Here is a 24,565-nt window from a genome sequence, read left to right on the forward strand (position 1 = left end):
CTAAAAAAAGAAAAAAAACACGGACACAACTCAACCCAAAAAAGCAAAAATGGCAGGATACAGAAGCAATTATTCCTTGATATCTATTAACATAAATGGGCTCAACTCCCCAATAAAGAGACACAGACTATCAGACTGGATACATAAACTAAATCCAGCCTTTTGCTGCATACAGGAAACTCATCTCAGAGACAGAGACAGACACTATATCACAGTAAAAGGGTGGGAAAAAAACTTCCAAGCAAACAGCTCCAAGAAGAAAGCTGGAGTGGCTATTCTAATATCGAATAAAGGAAATTTCCAACCAAAAGTTATCAAAAAAGATAAAGAAGGACACTTTTTACTCATTACCGGGGAAATCTGTCAGGAGGAACTCTCAATCCTTAACATATATGCTCCAAATAAAAAATCACCCACATTCATAAAAGAAACTCTACTAAAGCTCAAAAAATACATTTCACCCCACACAATAATAGTGGGAGACTTTACACCCCACTCTCACCAATGGACAGATGAGGGAAACAAAAACTGAACAAGGACACTGCAAAACTAGCAGAGACTTTGAACCAACTAGAATTAATAGATATATACAGAACATACTATCCTAAAGTAAAAGAATACACCTTCTTCTCACCACCCCATGGCACCTTCTCGAAACTTGACCACATAATTGGACACAGAACGAGCCTTCATCGATATAAGAAGATTGAAATACTCCCATGCATCCTCTCAGATCACCATGGTCTACGGCTGGTCTTTAACAACAACAAAGACAACAAAATGCCCACATACACATGGAAACTAAACAACACTCTGCTAAAGGATAGCAGGGTCCAAGAAGAAATAAAGAAAGAAATTAAGGATTTTCTAGAATTCAACGAAAACGAAAACACAACATACCCAAACCTATGGGATGCAATGAAAGCAGTATTGAGAGGAAAACTCATTGCTCTAAGTGCTTCCAAGAAGAAACTGTAGAGAGCTCACATCAGCAACCTGACAGCACAGCTAAAAGCCCTAGAACAAAAGGAAGCAGATTTACCCAAAAAGAGTAGACGGCAAGAAATAATCAAAATTAGGGCAGAAATACAACAAATAGAAACAAAAAAAAAACATTGAAAAAATCAACAAAACAAAGAGTTGGTTCTTTGAGAAAATCAACAAGATTGATAAACCCCTAGCCAGACTAACTAAAGGGCAAAGAGAGAGTATCCAAATTAACAAAATCAGAAAGGAAAGTGGTGACATAACAACTGAAACTAAGGAAATTCAAGAAATCATCAGATCCTACTACAAAAACTTATACTCCACAAAATTGGAAAATCTGGAGGAAATGGACGAATTCCTAGACAGATACAAGGTACCAAAGTTGAACCAGGACCAAGTAAACCATCTAAATAACCCTATAACACCTAAAGAAATAGAAGAAGTCATCAAAAGCCTCCCAACCAAAAAAAGCCCAGGTCCAGACGGGTTCAGTGCAGAATTTTATCAGACATTTATTGGGGATATAACACCAATATTCACCAAGCTATTCCAAAAGATAGAATCAGATGGAATATTACCCAACTCATTTTTTGAGGCTACAATAACCCTCGTACCTAAGCCACACAAAGACCCTACAAGGAAAGAGAACTTCAGACCAATCTCACTTATGAACATTGATGCAAAAATACTCAACAAAATCCTTGCAAACCGAATCCAAGAACACATCAAAACCATCATTCATCATGACCAAGTAGGCTTCATCCCTGGGATGCAGGGATGGTTTAACATAAGGAAATCCATCAATGTAATCCACCATATAAACAAGCTTAAAGACCAAAATCACATGGTCATCTCACTAGACGCTGAGAAAGCATTCGACAAAATCCAACACCCGTTCATGTTAAAAGTCCTGGAAAGAACAGGAATCCAAGGCCCATATTTAAACATAATAAAAGCAATATACAGCAAACCAACAGCCAACATCAAACTTAATGGCGAGAAACTTGAAGCAATCCCACTAAAATCAGGGACTCGACAAGGCTGCCCACTCTCTCCCTACCTATTCAACATAGTACTGGAAGTCCTGGCTGGAGCAATTAGACAGCAAAAAGAGATCAAGGGGATACAAATCAAAAAGGAAGACATAAAAACATCACTCTTTGCCGATGACATGATAGTGTACTTGAGTGACCCCAAAAATTCCACCAGAGAACTCCTACAGCTGATAAACAAGTTCAGCAAAGTGGCCGGATACAAAATTAACTCAAACAAATCAGTAGCATTCCTATACTCAAAAAACAAACATGTGGAGAAAGAAATTGGGGAAAAGGTACCCTTCACAATAGTTACAAAAGCTATGAAATACCTTGGTGTGACTCTAACTAAGGAAGTGAAGGACCTGTATGACAAGAACTTCAAACCTCTGAAGAAATAAATTGAGGAGGATCTCAGAAAATGGAAAGATCTCCCATGCTCATGGATTGGAAAGATCAACATCTTAAAAATGGCCATCCTACCAAAAGCAATATACAGATTCAATGCAATCCCCATCAAAATTCCAACCCAGTTTTTCATGGAATTGGAAAGATCAATGTGCAATTTCATCTGGAATAACAAAAGACCTAGAATAGCGAAAACCATCCTCAACAACAAAAAAACATCAGCGGGAATCACTATCCCTGACCTCAAGCTATATTACAAGGCAATTGTGCTGAAAACTGCATGGTACTGGCACAGAAATAGCCAAGTGGATCAATGGAATAGAATAGAAGATTCAGAAATGAGCCCTCATGTATATGGTCACCTGATTTTTGACAAAGGAGCAGTAAACATTCAATGGAAAAAGGACAGCCTATTCAACAAATGGTGCTGGTCCAACTGGCACTCAACATGCAAAAGAATGAAAATAGACCCGTTCTTATCTCCTTGTACAAAGCTCAAGTGCAAGTGGATTAAAGATCTCCACATTAAACCTGATACACTGGAATTATTAGATGAGAAAGTAGGGAAAACCTTAGAACACATAGGCACAGGAGAAAATTTCCTAAACAAAACACCAATGGCTCAAGCTCTAAGGTCAAAGATTAACAAATGGGACTTAATGAAATTGCAAAGTTTCTGTAAGGCTAAGGACATCGTCAAGAAAACAAAACGACAACCAACAGAATGGGAAAAGATCTTCACCAACACCACATCAGATAGAGGCCTAATATCTAAGGTGTACAAGGAACTCAAAAAGCTCGACACCAGAGAATCAAATAACCCTATTAAAAAATGGGGTACAGAGCTAAACAAATCTTTTTCAGTTGAGGAACTCCGAATGGCCGAAAAACATCTGAGGAAGTGCTCGACATCCTTAGCCATCAGGGAAATGCAAATCAAAACAACCCTAAGATTCCACCTCACTCCAGTCAGATTGGCCAAGATCCAAAACTCAGATGACAGCAGATGCTGGCGAGGCTGCCTAGAAAGAGGAACACTTCTCCACTGTTGGTGGGGTTGCAAGCTAATACAACCACTCTGGAAATCGGTCTGGCGATACCTCAGAAAATTGGATATAGTACTACCTGAAGACCCAGCTATTCCACTTCTGGGCATATACCCCAGAGACACTTTAATAAACAACAAAGATATATGCACCACAATGTTCATAGCGGCTCTATTTATAATAGCCAGAAGCTGGAAGGAACCCAGATGTCCTTCAGAAGACGAATGGATACAAAAATTGTGGTACATATACACAATGGAATACTACTCAGCCACCAGAAACAATGACTTAACCAAATTCTTAAGAAAATGGCTGCATCTAGAGAAGATCATCCTGAGTGAGATAACCCAGTCACAAAAGAACAGACATAATATGCAGTCACTGATAGTGGGATGCTAACCCCAGAGGCTTGCACTCCCCCAGAAACAACTCACAGACTGTATGAAGTCCTAGAAATAAAGAAAACAAAAACTATACATATATTCACAAAACAAGAAGACTTTGACTATTTCCATGTTGCGTTTTGTTTTGCATGTACTTTGCGCTTATTGCAACTAGTACGTTTTCAATGCATACTGTCAAGCCCTTGAAAAAAATCAAGTACCGACTAAAAAACATATTCACATGGTTTTATGTAAAATTTATTTTAATGTCTGAAAAAACAGTACTGACAAAAATGTATAATTTTAAGGAAAAAATGTTTAAAATCTTTACATCTATCTTTGTTTTAAAAAATAAAATCGTTTAAAAAAAATAATAAAATTAAAAAGTGAAATATCTACAAAAAGTTAATAAATTTAAAAAATTGACTTTAATAAAATAATAATTAATTACAAATTAAAGAATTTGCTTCTGAAGTTATGTTGACTAATAACATTACCTTTATGAAATTAAAAAATAATTGAATACTGAAATGTACAAGTAGTTTGTTTGTGGTGTTAATGTTCTTATGTAATTTGGAATCTTTAAAGCTAAAAAAATTACCCCAAGGAAATGAAATCCAGCAGCCATTGGCAGAGTAACAGCATTGAAAAAATTGCTTAAATTTATACACCTGTAAGTTTAGTAGAATGTGCAGTTTTATAATAATCAGAAAGAAACTATTGACAAAAAAGAGATCAATATAATGATGTAATTTTCATGAGTTATTCATTGGTCTCTGGTCACCAACTAGGCATCATTAGAGGATATTACTTTAATATCTCCAGGACACTGTTTAGTACTAATAAGAATGACTTAATTAAAGTGGTAACTACACACCAGGGATGCAGATGTCATTAATATCAAAGAACCACCAGATATACACACTATTTCATACTTCTTAATTCTCTTTTATATAAATACAAACTTTTATTGAATCTTGGTGAGCTAAAAGAGTTAATAAAACTCTGAGTTGCCACCTACATTTGAAATTTTAAAACAAATCAGAAAAAAAGAATTAAGTTACACATAGAAATACTTAACTCAAAATGCTAAACAAAGAAGATCAAAGGCTTTCTTTGTGATTTTTATCAAGAATTTTTCAAGGTAGCTGATACATTTAGTTGAAACTATAAAATAGTTTTATTTATTATCTTTATTGGAAATGCATTTTTTTCTTACAATATATTCTGATCATGGTTTTCCTTCCCCTCTTCCCAAAGTTCTAAGTTTTGAGGGAGATAAGAGGAGATAAAACAGCCAGTAGCAACCATATGAAAGAGACTATAATTAATATGCCTGCAGGAGGTTAGCCAAGCTGGAGGATACTTGGAGTCAATGGCAGAAAAGATGGTCAATTATTATTTCTAGCTTGATCCCAGGAGGAGGTGCATAAATCATTTTAATACAAATTATTATAGGATAAAACGGAAGATTCAAGTACAGTACAGAAAAATAGACAGCAAACTGCTAGATGTGAGATCACTGAAGCATATGAAAACTGACTTGTGTCTTTCTCCTTGCATGATAGCATGTTCATAGTCCCACACAAAGCAGCTTGCAGAACAATGGGAAGAAACACCTGCTCCCAGCTTGCTGGTAACTACAGAAATGAGATCAGGAATGGGAAATTAATTATTGTAAATAGCCAGTCTTCAATACCTTGAGAAGGTGTCTGGCACATGTAAAGTCATTAAAGAAACCAAGGTGGCCTGAATCCCCGGGGAGAGTAGACATCTTCGGGAGAGCCTGGCAGGCAGTACATCTTGGCCACAGTCCAGGACACTAAACAAAAACAGCAGCCGGTTTAATACTCATCTCCTTTTGGAAAAGGTTAGACAGAACAGCCCAGAAAAACAGAAGTTTACAGAAAAGTAGGTATAAGTCTGAGGCCACATGTCACCTGGAAAATAAAAATCATCTGGAGATCACAAGTCATGTAGACCAAGAAGAAATAGTGTACTTGGCAATTCTCAGTAACTCATTTTATTTTCTAATATAGAGTAGAGATTAGGTCTAAAGCATTTGCTTCCATGAGAGGTGCATTTTCAGTTGCAGTGGCTTTTAACATACTGCTCTTGGACTCTTCTCTAACCCAGTTTCTTGCTCATCAAAGCTAGACTCCTGATTTCCACGTGTATTGAGTACTTTTATTTTATTGGATAATTCCTTTACTTATATTTCAAATATTGTCCACTTTCCCGGTTTCCCTCTGAAATCTCCCCATCCCCTCCCTTTCCCCCTGCCTCTATGAGATTGTTCCTCTACCCACCCGTTCACTCCCACCTCCCTGCCCTGGCACTCCCCTAAACTTGAGCAACATTGAGCCTTCACAAGATCAAGGGTTTCTCCTCTTTTTATTGTTCCATAAGGCCATTCTCTGCTCCTCCATATGCAGTTGGAGCCATGAGTCCCTCTATGTGTACTCTTTAGTTGGGAGCTCTGGGAGGTCTGGTTGGTTGGTAATGTTGATCTTCCTGTGGGGTTAAAGCCCCATTAAACTTCTTCAGTCCTTATTCTAATTTCTTCATTGGGAACCCATTTTCAGTCCAATAGTTGTTTGAGAGCATTCTTGTTGCACAAAAGTGTTCAAGGATTCTTCTACCAACTCTCTTTCCTAGTACCATTTTTACACATTGAGACATTTGTCTCCTAATTTCTCCAATTCACTATATCCCTAGGGAAAAAATCTAAAAGCAGAGGCCATTTATCGGATTATATTACGGATATTCATTTCTAGAATTCCATTCCTCCCAGGATAAATCACTCCCATACCCAACTTTTGATGTAACACCACACTAACAAGGCTTTCTCTTCTAACAAAGAAGGTAAATCACAATCTGACAATCTCTAAGCTTGGCATTTGTGTTACTGGAATTTTACCCTCAATAATATTTCAAATGTTTTCCAGTTTCCTATTTAGCTTTGGAAAATGTGTGATGATTCTAAATTTTTCTGTTTCTCACACTTCTTGGAGCCACCAGAGATGAACTTCTTACAGTCTTAGACTTTAGCCAAATCACTTACACACTTCTCTGCTACCTTTGGGAGTGGTGTGTACAGGCTGTGCTTTGTTTCTTGCTTTCATTTTCTTTTGTGTTTGCCTTTGACAGTTATTCTTATTTGCAATGTTTCAGATCCCCAATGTCTGTTTCATTTTAAAGAGGAGATGTATTGAGTAGTCCTAACCTCAATTACATGATGTGTATGAAAATTTGTGATTCTGTAAAAAGAGAAACATGATGGTGCATAATTCATCTCAATGAAAATGTGTAATATGTGTCTAGACATAATAAAACTTCCTGCAGCCTTATCTAATGAATACATGACCAGGTTGTGTAATTTAAGAGGAGTGTTTCTCATGGAAAGAAATAAAGAGTAAGCAGGGCTACACACCTTTTTATAAGTGTGACTTCTTTGCAGAGACTGAGTCAAGATGGGTGAAAGTCGGGCATTGTGAAAAAAAATAAAATAAAATTCTTGCAAACCAAATCCAAGAATACATCAAAAACATCATACAATTTCTATTTTAAAACACCATGCAGTCACAAAGTCAAATCACAGAACCCCACAGTCAAATGACCCTTTCTTCTGATTTGGAAATGATTGATATCATCACACACTTGACTGTGACTTTCTGTAAATCATCAAGCTATTGAAGCTGGAGGAAACATCTCCAAAGTTTCATTTAATACAGACTTAGAACTATAAAATTAAATCATCTCCGTTGGACCTCAACTGATAATGAGGAGACTTAATTGTTTTATTAAAATTCTACTAAAAAATTCAGATCTTTAGAAGTTGTGTTTAACTCTCCCATGTGATTAATTGTAATTAATCATTGGATCTGATTTTGTTTTAAAATTGAACAAAATTTTAGCAAGTTTACAAGAAGAGATTTTGAAATACTTAATGTCATAATAAATGATTTTTCTACTCAGCATAATTGTTTTTATTAATAAGAGTTAATGTGTTCAATAGAGATCTCATTACAGATCTGACATATGGTTGATAAGTATGGATATGCATATTAAATCAGTGACCTTTAAACATGGAGTCTATATTTTGCCTTACCACAATTATATTTGCTATCAGATATTCAGTATGAATTGAGTTTATTTTGAATTCTATTTCAAAGATTAAAAAGTCGCATAGAAATTTTTAGTGACTATTTACACGATACATTTTGTTATACATGTACTTTATGCTTATGGTAACTAATAAGGTATCAATGCATGCTATCAAACCTTTAAAAGAATCAAGTACTGACAAAAATATATTCATATAGTTTTATGCCAAAATGATTTTAAAAATCTGTACATGTATCTCTCTTTTTTAAAAAAATAAAGTTGTAAGAAATAAAAAAAAGAAATTTTTAGTGAATGAAAATGAAGTGGCATAATAATGTAAAAGAAAATAACTGAAATTTTATGAAAAGTTGGAAGACATTTAACAGACATTTCATATTACTTTAGAGTAGCACTGTATAATTTTTGGGCAGTGATTATTCATTTTTAGATATGATACTGGAAATATCATTTATATTATATAATTTACTTCAATGTTTTAGGCAATCTCCAGCCTTGTAAAAGGATTGTAGCTATTTGTTCTTTAATATATATTTTATTAAACACGTGAATTATGATACATTGGTTTCTCAGATAACTGCATGTCCTAACATAACTGATTCTTCACAGAACTCAAGTAGACTTCAAATCAAATTTACACAGGTAACCTTTAATAGTTCAAGAAGGTTAATTTTTAATGTCATTTATACGTGAAAGGTGATCAAAATATTATACTATTAAATATTTTAAAACATCATTAAACAAAAAATTTATGTAATTTAAGCCCAAACCCCAGAGGCATAGAGATCACTACTTCTGGCTCCTGAAACGCTAAACAAGTCCACTGAGATTTATATTTTTTTCATAATTTAATAACGTGGTTTAAGTTGTTGCTAGCATTGCAAAAATATAGTGAAAAGGCACAGATGTGATTGCTAATTAAGAAGTCTCTTGTGAGAGCAAAGGGGTTTCTGGGTGATGCTTTGAACAAGCTCATGTCATTTAAAAAATATCTGAGTACACAAAACTATGAACTTTAAAGCACCATTTGCCCAGAAAAATGTATTTTCTTCAATCCCTAAACATGTTACACAAAGTAAAAGACAGAGGGAAATTTTTCCATAAGCACAGGTGCTTCCTATTTTCCTTAAATAAGCCATATGTCTACCAACATAAAACATTATGTTTATTTTGAACAATACAACTTTGTGACTTAAAAAAATCTACTAATTATCATAAAGATGATAAGTACATATATGTCTGTGTACAAACTTATCATTCAGGAAAGCTTAAAATAGCAGAAAATTATTAAAGTAGATATTTATTTATAACATATAATTGTATAGATATTCAAGTTAAAAATTATTGTGGTCTTCTATGCTAGTACAAACCTATGTAGAGTCAAAATTTATTTTATCAAGTGTTGGTTAACATGAAAATATTTTGGCTTGATTCATCATATCTTTCTCAAAGTAGTACATTTCATCAGATGTTTTATTTAACCAAATAAACATTATAAACATAGGTAAAACAAAAAATAGGACCATGCGATCATAAGGAAGTGACATTGGTATCAACTTTAGAGACAGTAATTTAATATCTGTTAATGCAAGAAAAATTATAATTTACCATTTAATCAAGAAATTTTCCACAACTATTATTTTCAATGAGTCAAGTACTTAATGAACAAATTGGTGTGTACTCAGTGATAAGGGATACTAGGCACAAAGCTCAGAATACCCATGCTACAACTCAAAGACCATTTGAAGCTTTACAAGCTTGCTGAAATGTCGGGATACCTCAAACTCACTTTGCACAGAGAAGAAACTAATCATGGGAAGAAGAGGGATGATAAGACTTGAATGGGTGAATGGAGCCTGGGAGAAAAAAAAAAGAGGATGTCAGAGAAGAGACAAGAGAAAAGTTCATGGAAGTGCACCTAAGGATTAAGCCCATTTGCAGACACCGAAGACATACTCTATTGCTGATGCTAGGGTGTTCTTGCTGACAGGAGCCTGGAATGGCTGTCTCCCAAAAGTCTATGTCAGCACCTAAGACAGATGATGATAGAGCCAACCATTGGAGTGAACCAGAGTACCCCAATGACATTGTTAGGGAAATGGCCTAAGGAGAACATAACCCAAAGGGAAGAACAGCATTATCAAATAACAGGTTCCCTCAGAGTTTCCAGGGACTATATCACCAAGCAAAGAGTATATGTGAGCCAGTCTTTTGTTCCAGCTGTTTATGTAGCAAAGCATTGACTTATCAGCATCAGTTGGTGGGGAGGTTGTTTGTCCTGTGGAGGCTTGCACCCCAGAGAAGGGGGATAATAGGTAGGTGAGGCAGAAGTGGGTGGCTAAGTGGGGGCGTACCCTCTAAGAAGCTAACAAAAGACCTAGATGACCAGGTATTAATGGAAATGAGACTGATCCAGAAGAGGGATAATATTTGAAGTTAAATGGTTAATAAATAAATAAAAGAATATAGATTGAATTAGTCTATTCTCTAAGATATATGCTTTCCTACTCTAGCACACTTGTAGAAAGCAAAGCATATACTAACTCACTTTAAATTTTGATTAAAAAATGTTTTATTAGATATACTCTGTATTTACATTTGAAAAGTTATAAGCTTCCCACAACCTGCTCTCATATTTCCTCCCCCTCCATTTGAGTTCACTAAGCTGCACACTCCTAATCACACTCAGTGCCTTGGAATTCCCCTACATTGTGAAAACATGCCCTCCCTGGACCAAAGGCCTCTTCTCACATTAATGCCACATATACTTCTGCTACATATACTACTAGAGTCATGGTTCTCTTCATGTGTGCTTGATGATTTAGTCAATGGGAATTCTGGAGAGTTTGATTGGTTGATAATGTTGTACTTCCCAAGAGGTTGCAACCCCATCCAGCTCCTTCAGTCCTTCCTTTAGCGGCTTCATTGGGGGTCCCCATCTTCTTTCCAATGGTTGGCTGCAAGCATGCTCTGCTCTGTCCATATGACTATGGCAGAGCCACTGAAGAGGCATCCCTATCTGGTTGCTGTCAATAATTACATCTTGACATCAGCAATAGTGGTGGCTGCATATGGGGTGGATCTGAAGGTAAGGCAGGCTCTGAACAATCTTTTCTTCCAACACTTCTCCTCTATTTGAACTTGCATCTCCTCCCTTTAGTGTTTTGTCTTCGTTTCCATAAAGGACTGGGTAACCCATATTTTGGCCTTCCTTGTATTTTGAGCTTCATAATTTATAGGAAACTTTCTTGGATATTCAAAGATTTCTGGACATAGAATCTGCATATCAGTGGGTGCATACCATGACTGTTTTTGTGACTGTGTTACCTCACTCAGAATGATAGTTTCTTTCTTTAACTTTATATAAAAACAAAGATAAATGTACAAATTTTCAGCATTTTTGCATAAAAGTATACATATATATTTTTTCAGGTTGTAATTAAGTATTTGTGGGTACATATACATACACATACGTATACATGTAACAATAAAATAGGAAAAGAGGCTATTAATTTGACGGCATAGGAGAGAAACTAGGAGGGGCTGTAGGGATGAAAGGGGGATGTGATGCAGTTCTATTTTAATTAAATTATATATATATATATATTGGTGTTGTTGTTGAACTTCATACACTCAGTGAGTTGTTACTGGGATGTTCAAAACTTTCTGGGGTTAGTATCCCATTATCAGTGACTGCATATTATGTCTGTTCTTTTGTGACTGGGTTATCTCACTCAGGATGATATTCACTAGATGCATCCATTTTCTTGAGAATTTCATTAATTCATTGTTTCTGATAGCTGAGTAGTACTCCATTATGTAAATGTACCACAATTTTTGTATCCATTCTTCTACTGAAGGACATCTGGGTTCTTTCCAGCTTCTGGCTATTATAAATAGAGCTGCAATGAATATTGTGGTGGATGTAATTTTGTAGTATGGTGTAGCATCTCTGGGGTAAATGCCCAGAGTGGAAAACTTGGTCTTTCATTGGTACTATGTCCATTTTTCTGAGGAACCGCCACACTGAATTCCAGAGTGGTTGTATCAATTTACAACCCACTAACGATGGAGAAGTGTTCCTCTTTCTCCACATACTTGCCAACATCTGTTGTCATCTGAGTTTTGGATCTTGGCCAATCTGACTGGTATGAGGCTGAAACTCAGGGTTATTTTGATTTGCATTTCCCTGCTGGCTAAGGATGTCTAACACTTCATTAGATGTTTCTCAGCCATTCAATATTCCTAGATTGAGACCTTTTTGTTTAAGTCTGTAGCCCATTTTTTAATAGGGTTGTTTAATTCTCTGGTGTCTAGCTTTTGGAGTTCTTTGTATACCTTGGATATTAGACCTGTATCTGATGTAAGGTTGGTAAAGATCTTTTCCCATTCTGGTAGCTGCTGTTTTGTTTTCTTGACAGAGAATGATAGTTTTTAGTTCCACCAATTACCTAAAAAAATCATAAAGTCATTGTTTCTAATAGCTGAGAGGTACTCCATTGTGTAAATGTACCAGAATTACTGTGTCCATGCAGTTGTTGAGGGACATCTGGTTTCTTTCAAGCTTCTCCCTATTAATTAAAAATAAGGCTGCTATGAACCTGGTGGAGCATGTGTACTTGTTCAATATTGGAGCATTTTTGGGTATATGCACAGAAGTACAACAGCTGGGTCTTCAGGTAGTACTATGTCCAGTTTTCTGAGGAACTGCCAGAATGATTTCCAGTGTGACTGCACCAGATTGCAATACCAGAAACAGTGGAAGAGTGTTTATCTTTTCCCACATCAACACTAGCATCTACTATCATGTTCATTGTTAATCTTAGGATAACCTTAGCCATTCTGAATGGTTTGAGGTGGAGTCTCAGAGTTGTTTTTATTTGCATTTCAAGAGGACTAGAGATGTTGAGCATTTATTTAGGTGCTTCTGAGCCATTCAATATTCCTCAGTTAAGAATTCTTGTTTAGCTTTCTACAATTTAATAGGATTGTTTCATTCTCTGGAGTCTATTTTTTCAGTTCTTTGTATTCATTAGATATTAGTCCTCTAACAGATGTAGGGTTGGTAAAGTTCTTTTCTCAGTCTGTTGTCTGTTTTTTTGTCTTATTGACAGTGTTGTTAGACATACAAAAACACAATTTAATAAGGTGCATTTGTAGATTCTTGATATTGGATCATAAGCAATTGATGTTCTGGTCATAAACTTTTCCCTGTGCCTATGTGTTTTAAGCTCTTACTCACATTCTCTTTTATTGGTATCATTGTCCTTTTTAAAAATCTAAACATCTTCGATCCAATTGTGCTTGAGCTACATACAAGGAGATAAGAATAGATTAATTTGGCCATCGAGAAAAGCAGTGATCCAGGGACATAGGTCTGGTGAGACTGCACTGCAAGTAGCTGGGGCTCAGAGATGTCTGGGCTGAGCACATAGAAAGTGCCCCCCCCCGTTGATTCAGGGAAACAGGAACTCTGCCATAGGGACCAGATTCTACCCAAATGGGCCTGTGCATGCTAACCAAATGCTCAGGACATCTGCCACCAGAAAAAACAGATATCCAGGGACACAGGTATGGTGAGACTGCACAGCAAGTAGCCTGGGCTGAGAGAGGACTGGGCCGAACATGCAGAAAGCCTGCACCCAGACTGGTTCCTAGGAACAGGAACTCTGCCATAGGGACTCAGTTTCTCCCTGGAGGGTTCATGCATGCTGACTAAATGTACAGGCCATCTGCTACCGTGAACAGCGGAGATCAAGGGACAAAGTAAAGGTACACAGGAGAGACAGGAACCAATCACTGACAGTAAGACCACTTTTAATCACAGAAAACAAGATGGAAAGAGAAAAGCAAAACAACTTACCCAATGGAAACCAAGACAACATTGTAACACAAAAACCCAGCTTTGCAAACACAGCAAACAGGAGAATGCCAAACACTTCAAAAAAAGAAGACTCAGAACCAAAATCATAACTCAAGATGATGATAGAGATCCTTAAGCAAGAACTGTAGAAAAAGCATAAAGAAATAGAAGCATTTAAAGAGGAAACAAGAAAAACACTAAAAGAAATAAAAGAACTAGGAGAAAACAGAAGCAAAGAGAGGGAGGAATTGAAGACATAATTTTAAATGTAAAAGGAAAAAATGAAGGGAACACTAAAAAAGACTGACCTGGAGGTAGAAAACCTAAAAAGGAAATCAGGAGTCACAGATGCAAGTATCTCCAACAGACTACAAGATATGGAAGAGAGAATCTCTGTGGCCGAAGACAACATGGAAAACATAAACAAAACAGTCCAAGATGATCCAAAAGACAAAAAGATCCTAACCCAAAATATCCATAAGATCAAGGATATAATGAGAAGACCAAACCTAAGGATAATAGGAATAGAAGAGGGAGAAGAATATCAAATAAGAGGCACAGTAAATATCTTTAACAAAATTGTAGAAGAAAACTTCCCTACCCTTAAGAATGAGATGACCATGAGCATAAAAGAAGCCTACAGAACTCCAAATAGAGTGGACCAGAAAAGAAATTCCTTGTGACACATCGTAGTCAGAACATCAATTGCCCAAAGCAAAGAAAGAATACTAAAAGCAGTAAGGGAAAAAGGTCATGTAACATATAAAGGCAAACCAATCAGAATCACACCCGAATTCTCAACAGAGACTATGAAAGCCAGAAGATCCTGGACAGACATCATGCAGACACTAAGAGAACACAAGTGTCAGCCCAAGATGCTATACCCAGCAAAACTCTCAATCACCATAGGAGAGACAAGATATTCCAGTAAAAAACTAAATTTAAACAATATATGACCACAAACCCAGCACTACAACAAATTATAGGTGGAAAACCCAATACAAAGGATGGAAACTACATCCTAGTATAAACAAAAAATTACCTAAGCAAGAAAACTAAAAGAAGAAAGACACACAGGCACAATTCTATCCCTAAAAGGAAAAATAGCAGGGAACAGCAATCAATATTCCATAATATCTGTTAACATAAATGGACTCAATTTCCAAATAAAAAGACATAGGCTATCAGAGTGGATACATAAACAAAATCCACCATTTTCCTGCAAACAGGAAACTCGTCTCAGAAAAAATGACAGACACTATCTCAGAGTAAAAGATTGAGATAAACCTTCCAAGCAAATGGTCCCAAGGAGAAAGCTGGAGTGTCAATTTTAATATCGTATAAAGTAGATTTTCAACCAAAAGTTATCAAAAAAAGATAAGGAAGGACACTTATTACTCATTATGGGGAAAATTTTTTCAGGAGGAACTCTTTTATTGGAATAAGTTATATCTTGCTTACAGTTCACCTGGCAGGATCTGTGAGAATATTTTATCAAACTGTGGCTGAACATCAAGCAGAGCTGCTTCACTTCTTAGCCTAGAACAGTGACAATCTGGCTAGCAAAGTTGATATATCAGTCATCAGGAAAATATATTCATCTTGCAGCAGATCTCAAATGGTCTGTCCATCTGTCCACTGAGCTATGCTTACATGTGTCAGCTGGGTCAGCACTGAAGAAGCTAGAAACATAAATTTAGCAGTTCAAGGTCAGCCCATATGATATAAGGTGTTGTCACACACACACACAAACACACACACACACACACACAAAACACACACAAATACACACACAGAGGTACACACACACACGTGCAAACACACATGAACGGTTAGTTTCTAATTCCTGAAATACTGCAGCTAAATTATTTGCAAATAATGAAACAAAAATGAAAAAAAATTTTTTGTGATATTGAAGAACCCCTACACCATCAAGCTTATGGATATAAAATAAGTATTTGTCAATTATTTTAAAGTGCAGCATGCATTTGCCTAGATGAGGATGACTCATAGGGTTATGTGAGACAAATCTTACTCCAGACCAAACACGTAATGTGGAGAATGCAGAATGTTGGGTTTGTTGTGTTTCTATAAAAATGAACACAATTTGAAAATCTTTAGGTTGGCTCAAACTCCACTTTAGAACAATGCAATGCTCTAGTGTCATACCAGAGTATTTGTTAATTATCATGTGGAACAGGATTATAATATCCTGAAGCTTATTTGAAAGAATGATTGCCCTCTGAGAGACCCAGCAGGCAGCTGAGTCCACTGAAGATATTTGCACCCAAACAATGGTCAGAAGCTGCTGACACCTGTGGTTGAATTTGGGAAAAGCTGGAGGAAGCAGAAGAGTAGGATGACCATGTCAGAGCACCAGCAGTCTCAATTACTGGACTTGAGTAATTACTCAATCCTGGACCCCCAAGGTCTCTCAGACACTGCATCCCCAACTATGTAGCATATAGCAGGTAATGAGTCTCCTAACACATACACAGCAGAGGACTCTCAGGTTCAGGTTCAGTCAAAGAAGACTGAACCCTCAAGAGATTGGAGGGCCCAGAGAGTTTAGAAATCTGGTGTGTTTGCAAGGGTGGATGGGGTGGAACCATCCTCTTGGAGACAGGGTTGGGGTAGGGAAGAGGTATGGGATATGAAACAGTAGAAGGGTGAACCTGGAGGGAAGAAAATCTTGGGTAAAAAAAATATAATAAAATAAATAAAAAGGAAAAAATAGAATAAATGTTACTAAACCACAACAAAAAGAGTACATTTAGGAATGCGTGTTTAGTTGTTAGCCTTTTTTAGGAAAATGGAATTGCCAAGGGTTTCAGTAGCTATAGTAGGAATATTTTTTTAAAAAGATATAAATAAATATATTTTATATAGTAATATTTTATTCCATGATACTGCATATTACTCTGTCCCGCGCAACCGTCTCGCCTGCAAGAACGATGCTGCACACGAAATAGAATCCTTCTGCGGTAAACTTTATTGCTCTCGAGAACCAGTACTTGCTCCACGTGACGAAAAGACGAAGAAGACAGAGAAGACCAAAAGACGAACAAGACGAACAAGACGACGAGCCCACGAGAGGAACGAAACCAACGAGAGAGGGAGAGAGAGGCGGAACTAATTAGCCCGTCCCCTTATAAAGGGATCAGTCCTTGCCTTGGACGCGGAGCCCCCTGATTGGTTGAAACTCATCAGGCCCTATGACGCCACGGGAGAGGCAGAGCTCAAGAAGTGGAAAGTTACCCAGCACGGGCGCACATGGCTTGTTTACTGCTAACTCTAGCCGGATATCAGTGCCATCTTGTAATGGAGAATGTGCGGGCGGCGCCCCACATTACTCTATATATGTATGTATTTGAAAGATTATATGATGTAACCATTATAACATCTAAAATTATTTTTAAAATAGGAAGATCACAAATGAACAGACATAATGTGCAGTCACTGATAAATGGATACTAACTCGAGAAAGCTCTGAACACCGCAGAAACAACTCACAGGCCATATTAAGCTCAAGAAAAACAAAGGCCAAAAAATGAAAACCTCAGTCCTTCTTAGATAAAAAAATGTATAGCACCTCTTCAGTTTGTGGTACACCTGGACCTTAAAACATTAATAATCCAAGAGCTAAGAATATAGCCTTGTGGTAATTTTTGGTATTCAAAGATCATTATGCTTAAACTATACTCACCAAGAAATCTGTTTCCATATTTTGTCCTGTCCTACATGTACTTCATGCTTATGGTAATTAGTGGGATTTCAATGCATGTTACAGGAGGAACTCAATCCTTAAGAGGTAAACCATCTTAATAACCTGATAACACCTAAAGAAATAGAATCAGACATCAAAAGCGTCCCACCAAAATAAAGTTCAGGTCCAGATGGGTTCAGTGCAGAATTCTGTCAGACATTTATTGATGACCAAATACCAATACTATCCAAACTATTCCACAAAATAGAGTCAGATAGAACACTACCTAACTTATTTTTCATCTTTTTTTTTTTTAGTTTTTTGAATATAGGGGTTTTTATTTTTTTCACATTTTTTATTTAATCCACAACTGGGAGGTTCAGAGAAATAGTTCCAATGCATAATTTATTTCTCTATGTCTCTTTTCTTAGCTCTTCTTTATCAAAAAACCTTTGAACAAAAAAGTAGCGAAATTAGGAGAGTTTGTAGAAAATGAAAAGCTAATCAGAGTACAGGGCCTTTAAGTTATAAAAACATTGTCAAAAGCTGAAACAATATGAAAAGCATAGTTGTTGTCTTGAAAGTAAGATCTTGGTCCACAAAAATGAAATAAAGACACCATTCTCAGATCACAGCCAAAGCAACACAATTCCACAAAGCAGTGTAGCTGAGATAATGCTTACACAAGGTGAAAGGATAACCTACTTTTTTTTTAATTTTTTTGAACTTCACACAGTCTGTGAGTTGTTTCTGGGATGTTCAGAGCTTTGTGGGGTTAGTATCACATTATCAGTGACTGCATATTATGTCTGTTTTTTTTTTTTTTTTTTTTTTTTTTTTTTTTTTTTTTTTAAGACTGGCTTATCTCACTCAGGATGATATTTTCTAGATGAATCCATTTTTTAAGAATTTCGATAAGTCATTGTTTCTGATAGCTTAGTAGTACTCCACTGTGTAAATGTACCACAATTTTGTATCCATTCATCTACTGAAGGACATCTGGATTCTTTCCTGCTTCTGGCTATTATAAATAGAGCTGAAATGAACATTATGGTGCATGTATCTTTGTTGTATGTTGGAGTGTGCGTGGGGTAAATGAGCAGAAGTGGAATAACTGGGTCCACAGGTAGTACTATGTCCAATTTTCTGAGGAACAGCCAGACTGATTTCCAGAGTGGTTGTATCAGTTTACAATCCCACCAGCAGTAGAAGTGTTCCTCTTTCTCTACATCCTCACTAGGATTAGTTGTCATCTGAATTTTGGATTTTGGCCAATCTGACTTGTGTGAGGTGGAAACACAGGGTTGTTTTGATTTACATTTGTCTGATGGCTAAGGATGAGGAGCACTTCCTTAGATGTTTCTCAGCCATTTAATATTCCTCAGTTGAAGAACTTTTTGTTTAAGTCTGTACCCCATTTTTGATAGGGTTGTTTAATTCTATGGTGTCTAGCTTTTTGAGTTCTTTGTATACCTTGGATATGAAACCACTATCTGATGTGGAGTTAGTAAAGATATTTTCCCACTCTTTTGGCTACCGTTTTGTTTACTTGACATTGTCTTTAGCCTTACAAAATCTTAGAAATTTCATTAAGTCCCACTTGTCAATCTTTGACCTTAGACCTGGAGTCATTGTTGTTCTGTTCAGGAAATTTTCTCCTGTGCTAATGTGTTCTAAGGTTTTCCCTACTTTCTCATCTAATAGTTTCAGTATACCAGGTTTAATGTGGAGATCTTAGATGCACTTACACTTGAGTTTTGTACAAGGAGATAAGAAAGATTCTTTTTTCATTCTTTTCCATTCTTGGAGCCAGTTTGACCAAAACCTTTTGTTGAATAGGCTGTTCTTTTTTCATTGAATGTTTACAGATCCTTTGTCAAAAATCAGGTGACCATATATGTGAGGGCCCAAATCTGGATCTTCTATTCTATTCCATTCATGCACATGCCTATCTTTATACCAGTACTATGAAATGTTTGGCACAATTGCCTTGTAATATAGCTTGAGGTTAGGGATAGTGATTCCCACAGATGTTTTCTTGTTGTTAAGGATGGATTTTGCTATTCTAGGTCTTTTATTATTACAGATGAAATTGCACATTGCTCTTTCCAAATCAGTGAAAATCTGTGTTGGAATTTTATGGGGATTGCATTGAATCTGTAGCCTGCTTTTGGTAAGATGGCCATTTTTAAAATGTTTATCTTTCCAATCCATGAGCATGGGAGATCTTTCCATTTTTTGAGATCTTCCTTGATTTCCTTATTTACAGGTCTGAAGTTCGTGTCATACAGGTCCTTCACTTGGTTAGTTTGAGTCACATCAACATATTTCATAGTTTATGTGACTATTGTGAAGGATATTTTTCCTTAATTTCTTTCTACACATGTTTGTCCTTAGAATATAGAAATGCTACTTTTTTTTTTTTCAGTTAATTGTATATCCAGCCACTTTGCTGAACTTGTGTATCAGCTGTAGGAGTTTTCTGGTGGAATTTGTGGAGTAGATTAAGTAAACAATCATGTCATCTGCAAATAGTGATGTTTTTACATGTTTCTTTCCAATTTGTATCCCTTTGATTTTCTTTTGCTGTCTAATTGTTCTGGCCAGGACATCCAATACTATGTTAAATAGGTAGGGGGAGAATGGGCAGACATGTCTAGTCCCTGATTGTAGTGGGATTGCTTCAATTTTGCCACCGTTAAGTTTGATGTTGGCTGTTGGTTTGCTGTATATTGCTTTTACTATGTTTAGGTATGGGCCTTGGATTCCTGTTTTTTCCAAAACCTTTAACTTGAAGTGGTGTTAAATTTTGTCAAAGGCTTTCTCAGCATCTAGTTAGATCACCATTTGTTTTTTGTTTTTTTTTTGTTTTTTGTTTTTTTTTTTTTTTCTGTGAGTTTGTTTATATGGTGGATTACATTGATGGATTTCCTTATACTAAACCATCTGTGCATTCCAGGGATGAAGCCTACTTGATCTTGGTGAAGGATCATTTTGATATGTTCTTGGATTGGGTTTGCTATGATTTTGTTGACTATTTTTGCTTCAATGTTCATAAGTGAGATTGGTCTAAAGTTCTCTATCCTTGTAGGGTCTTTGTGTGGTTTAGGAATGAAGGTTATTTTAGCCTCAAAATATTAGTTAGGTAGTGTTCCATCTGATTCTATTTTGTGGAATAGTTTGGAGAATGTTGATATAATGTCCTAAATAAATGTCTGATATAATTCTGCACTAAATCTATGTGGAACTGGGTTTTTTTTTTTTTTTTTTTTTTTTTTTTTTTTTTTTTGGTTTGGAGGCTTTTGATAACGTCTTCAATTTTTTTAGGTGTTCTGGGATTATTTAAATGGTTTACCTGGTCCTGGTTTAACTTTGATATCTTGTATCTGTCTAGGAATTCATCCATTTCCTAAAGAATTTCCAGCTTTATTGAGTATAGACTTTTGTAATAGGATCTGATGATTTCTTGAATTTGCTCAGTTTCCGTCTTTATTTCTCAACTTTCCTTTCTGAGTTTGTTAATTTGGATACTCTCTCTTTGCCCTCTAGTTAGTCTGGCTAAGGATTTATCAATCTTGTTAATTTTCTGGAACAACCAGCTTTTGGTTTTGTTGAATCTTTGAATGGTTCTTTTTGTTTCTATTTAGTCTATTTCTGCCATAAGTGTGATTATTTCTTGTCCTCTACTCCTCTTGTGTGTATCTCCTTCCTTTTGTTCTAGAGCTTTCAACTGTGCTGTCAGGGTGCTAGTGTATGCTCTCTCCAGTTTCTTTTTGGAAGCAATCAGAGCTATGCATTTTCCTCTCTTTACTGTTTTCATTGCATTCCATGGGTTTGGGTGTGTTGTGTTTTCATTTTCATTGAATGGTAGAAAATCCTTAATTTTTTTTTTATTACTTCTTTGACTCTGCTATCATTTAGTATAGCATTGTTTAGGTTCCATGTGTATATGGGCTTTATGTTGTCTTTGTTGATATTAAAGAACAGACATAGACCATGGTGATCCGAAAGGGCACCTTGGAGCATATCAACATTCTTATATAGACTGAGGCTTGTTCTGTGTCCATTTATGAGGCCTATTTTTTTAAAAGGTGCTGTGAGGTGCTGAGAATAAGTTTTATTCTTTTGTTTTAGGATGATATGTTCTGTAGATATCTACTACTTCCAGTTGGTTCATAGTCTCTGCTAGTTTTACAGAGTCCTTTTTCAGTTTCTGTTTTCATGATATGTCCATTGGATAGAGTGAAGTAGTAATGTCTCCCCTATTATTGTGTGGGGTGAAATGTATTTTTTGAGCTTTAGTAGGGTTTCTTTTATGAATATGGCTGCTTCTGTATTTGGAGCATATCTGTTAAGAATTGAGATTTCCTTCTGACAGATTTCCCCTGTAATGAGAAAAAAAGTGTCCTTTTTATTTTTTTTGCTAACCTTTGGTATAAAATCTATGTTCTTCAATATTACAATAGCCACTCCAGCTTGCTTCTTGGGGCCGTTTGCTTGAAGGTTTTTTTTTTTTTTTTTTCCCAACCTTTTAATGTGAGATAGTGTCTGTCTTTGTCGCTGAGTTGAGTTTCTTGTATGCAGCAAAATGCTATGTTTTGTTTATGTATGCAGTCTAATAGCCTATATTGGGGAAATGAGTCCATTTATTTTAATAGATATCAAGGAATAGTGGTTGCTGTTTCCTGCTATTATTGCTTTTGTAGTTTGAATAGTGCCTGTGTGCCTTTCTTCTTTTTCTTTTCTTGCTTAGGAGTTTTCTGGTTTTCACTATGAGGTGGTTCCTCTCATTGTATTGGGTTTTCCACCTATGATTCTTTTTAGTGCTGGGTTTGTGGTCATATATTTTATAAATTTTGTTTTCTCTTGGAATATATTTTCCTTTCTGTCTATGGTGATTGATAGTTTTGCTGGGTATAGCAGCTTGGGCTGGCACTTGTGCTCTCTTAGGGTGTGCATGATGTCTGTCCAGGCTCTTCTAACTTTCATAGTCTCTGCGGAGAAATCAGGTGTGATTCTGATTGCTCTGCCTTTATATTTTACTGACCATTTTCCCTTACTGCTTTTAGTATTCTTTCTTTTCTTTGGGAACTTGGTGTTTTGACTATTATGTGTCATGAGAAATTTCATTTCTGGTCCAACCTATTTGGAGTTCTGTATGCTTTGTTTATGCTTGTGGTCATCTCATTTTTAAGGGTAGGGAGGTTTTCTTCTAAAACTTTGTTGAAGATATTTACTGTAACTCTTAGTTGATATTCTTCGCCTTCTTCTATTCCTATTATCCTTAAGTTTGGTCTTCTCATTGTGTTTTGTATCTCCTAGATATTTTGTGTTAGGAGCTTTTTGGTTTTTTCATCTTCTCTGACACTTTGTCTATGTTTTCAATGTTATCTTTGGCCCCCGAGTTTCTCTCTTTCATCTCTTGTAGTTGGTTGGAAATGCTTGCATCTGTGACTCCTTATTTTTTTTATTTTTTTTTAATTTTTTTTTAGGATTTCTACATCTAGGGTTGTTTATTTTAGTGTTTTCTTTATTGTGTCCATTTCCATTTTAAATTCCTTCTTCCATTTCCTCATCTTTTTGGTTCTTTATTCTTCTACTTCTTTGAGATTATTGAAAGTTTTCCTTGTTTATTCTTTTAAAGATTCTAATTCTTCATGTTTTTCCTTCCATTCTTGTTTAAGAATCTCTTTCATAATCTTGAGGTAGGATTTCGGGTCTGAGTCTTCTTTTTCTGGGGAGTTTGGCATTCCACTCTTTGTTTTAATTGGAGAGCTGAGTTCTACTCTTGTCAGGTTGTCTTGGTTTCCCTGGGTTATGTTCTTTTGCTTTCCTCATGTCATCTTATTGTCAGTGATTGGTTCTCGCCTTTTCCTTGTACCTGGCCTGTGTCCCTTGATCTCCACTGGTCCTGGTGGCAGACAGTCCTAGTGCCTGTTGTGCACTCAAAAACTGCCAGCTGGGAACAGAGGGCCTGATGCCAGGTTCCTTCTTCTCTGGATCAATCTGAGTAGGGGAACACTTTCTCTGTGCACTGCAGAAATCTCTCTGCCCCCTGGCTAGGTGGAACTCATTCTTGTCAGACATGTTGCTCTGTTTCTCGGCTTCTCCTTGTCCTAACACATTTTTTGAGTCCATAAGAACCCTTGTTCGAAAACCACACAAAGACCCTACAAGGAAAGAGAACTTCAGACCAATCTCACTTATGAACATTGATGCTAAAATACTCAAAAAATATCCTTGCAAACCGAATCGAAGAACATATCAAAATGAACATTCACCATGATTAATTAGGCTTCACTCCTGGGATGCAGATGTGGTTTTAATATGAGGAAATTCATCAATGTAATCCACCATATAAACAAACTCAAAGAAAAAAAAAACACATGGTCATCTCACTAGATGGTGAGAATGCCTTGGACAAAATTCAACATCTCTACATGTTAAAAGTCTTGGAAAGAACAGGAATCCAAGGCCCAAATCTAAACATAATAATAGAATATACAGTAAAACAATAGTCAACATCAAACTTAATGGTGAGAAACTTGCAGCAATCCCTCTAAAATCAGGGACTAGACAAGGCTGCCCACTCACCCTTCCTAGTCACAATAGTATTGTAAGTCCTGGCCAGAGCAATTAGACAGCAAAAGTAATCAAAGGGATACAAATTGGAAAGGAAAAATTAAAAACATCACTGTTCGCAGATGACATGACAGCATATGCAAGTGACCCCAAAACATACAGCAGAGAATACCTACAGCTCATAACCAAGTTCATCAAAGTGGCTGGATATAAAATTAACTCAAATCAGTAGCCTTACTCTTCTCAAAGAAAAAACATGCAGAGAAAGAATTTAGGGAAAAGATAATCTTTACCAACCCCACATCAGTTAGAGGCCTAATATCCAAGTTATACAAAGAGCTCAAGAATGTACACACCAAATAAAATGTTCACAATTGAGAAATATTGAATGACTGAGAAGCATCGAAGTAAGTGTTGGACATCCTTAGCCA

The sequence above is a fragment of the Micromys minutus genome (genome assembly GCF_963924665.1).
Source record: "Micromys minutus genome assembly, chromosome: 14".
In the NCBI taxonomy this organism is placed as follows: Eukaryota; Metazoa; Chordata; class Mammalia; order Rodentia; family Muridae; genus Micromys; species Micromys minutus.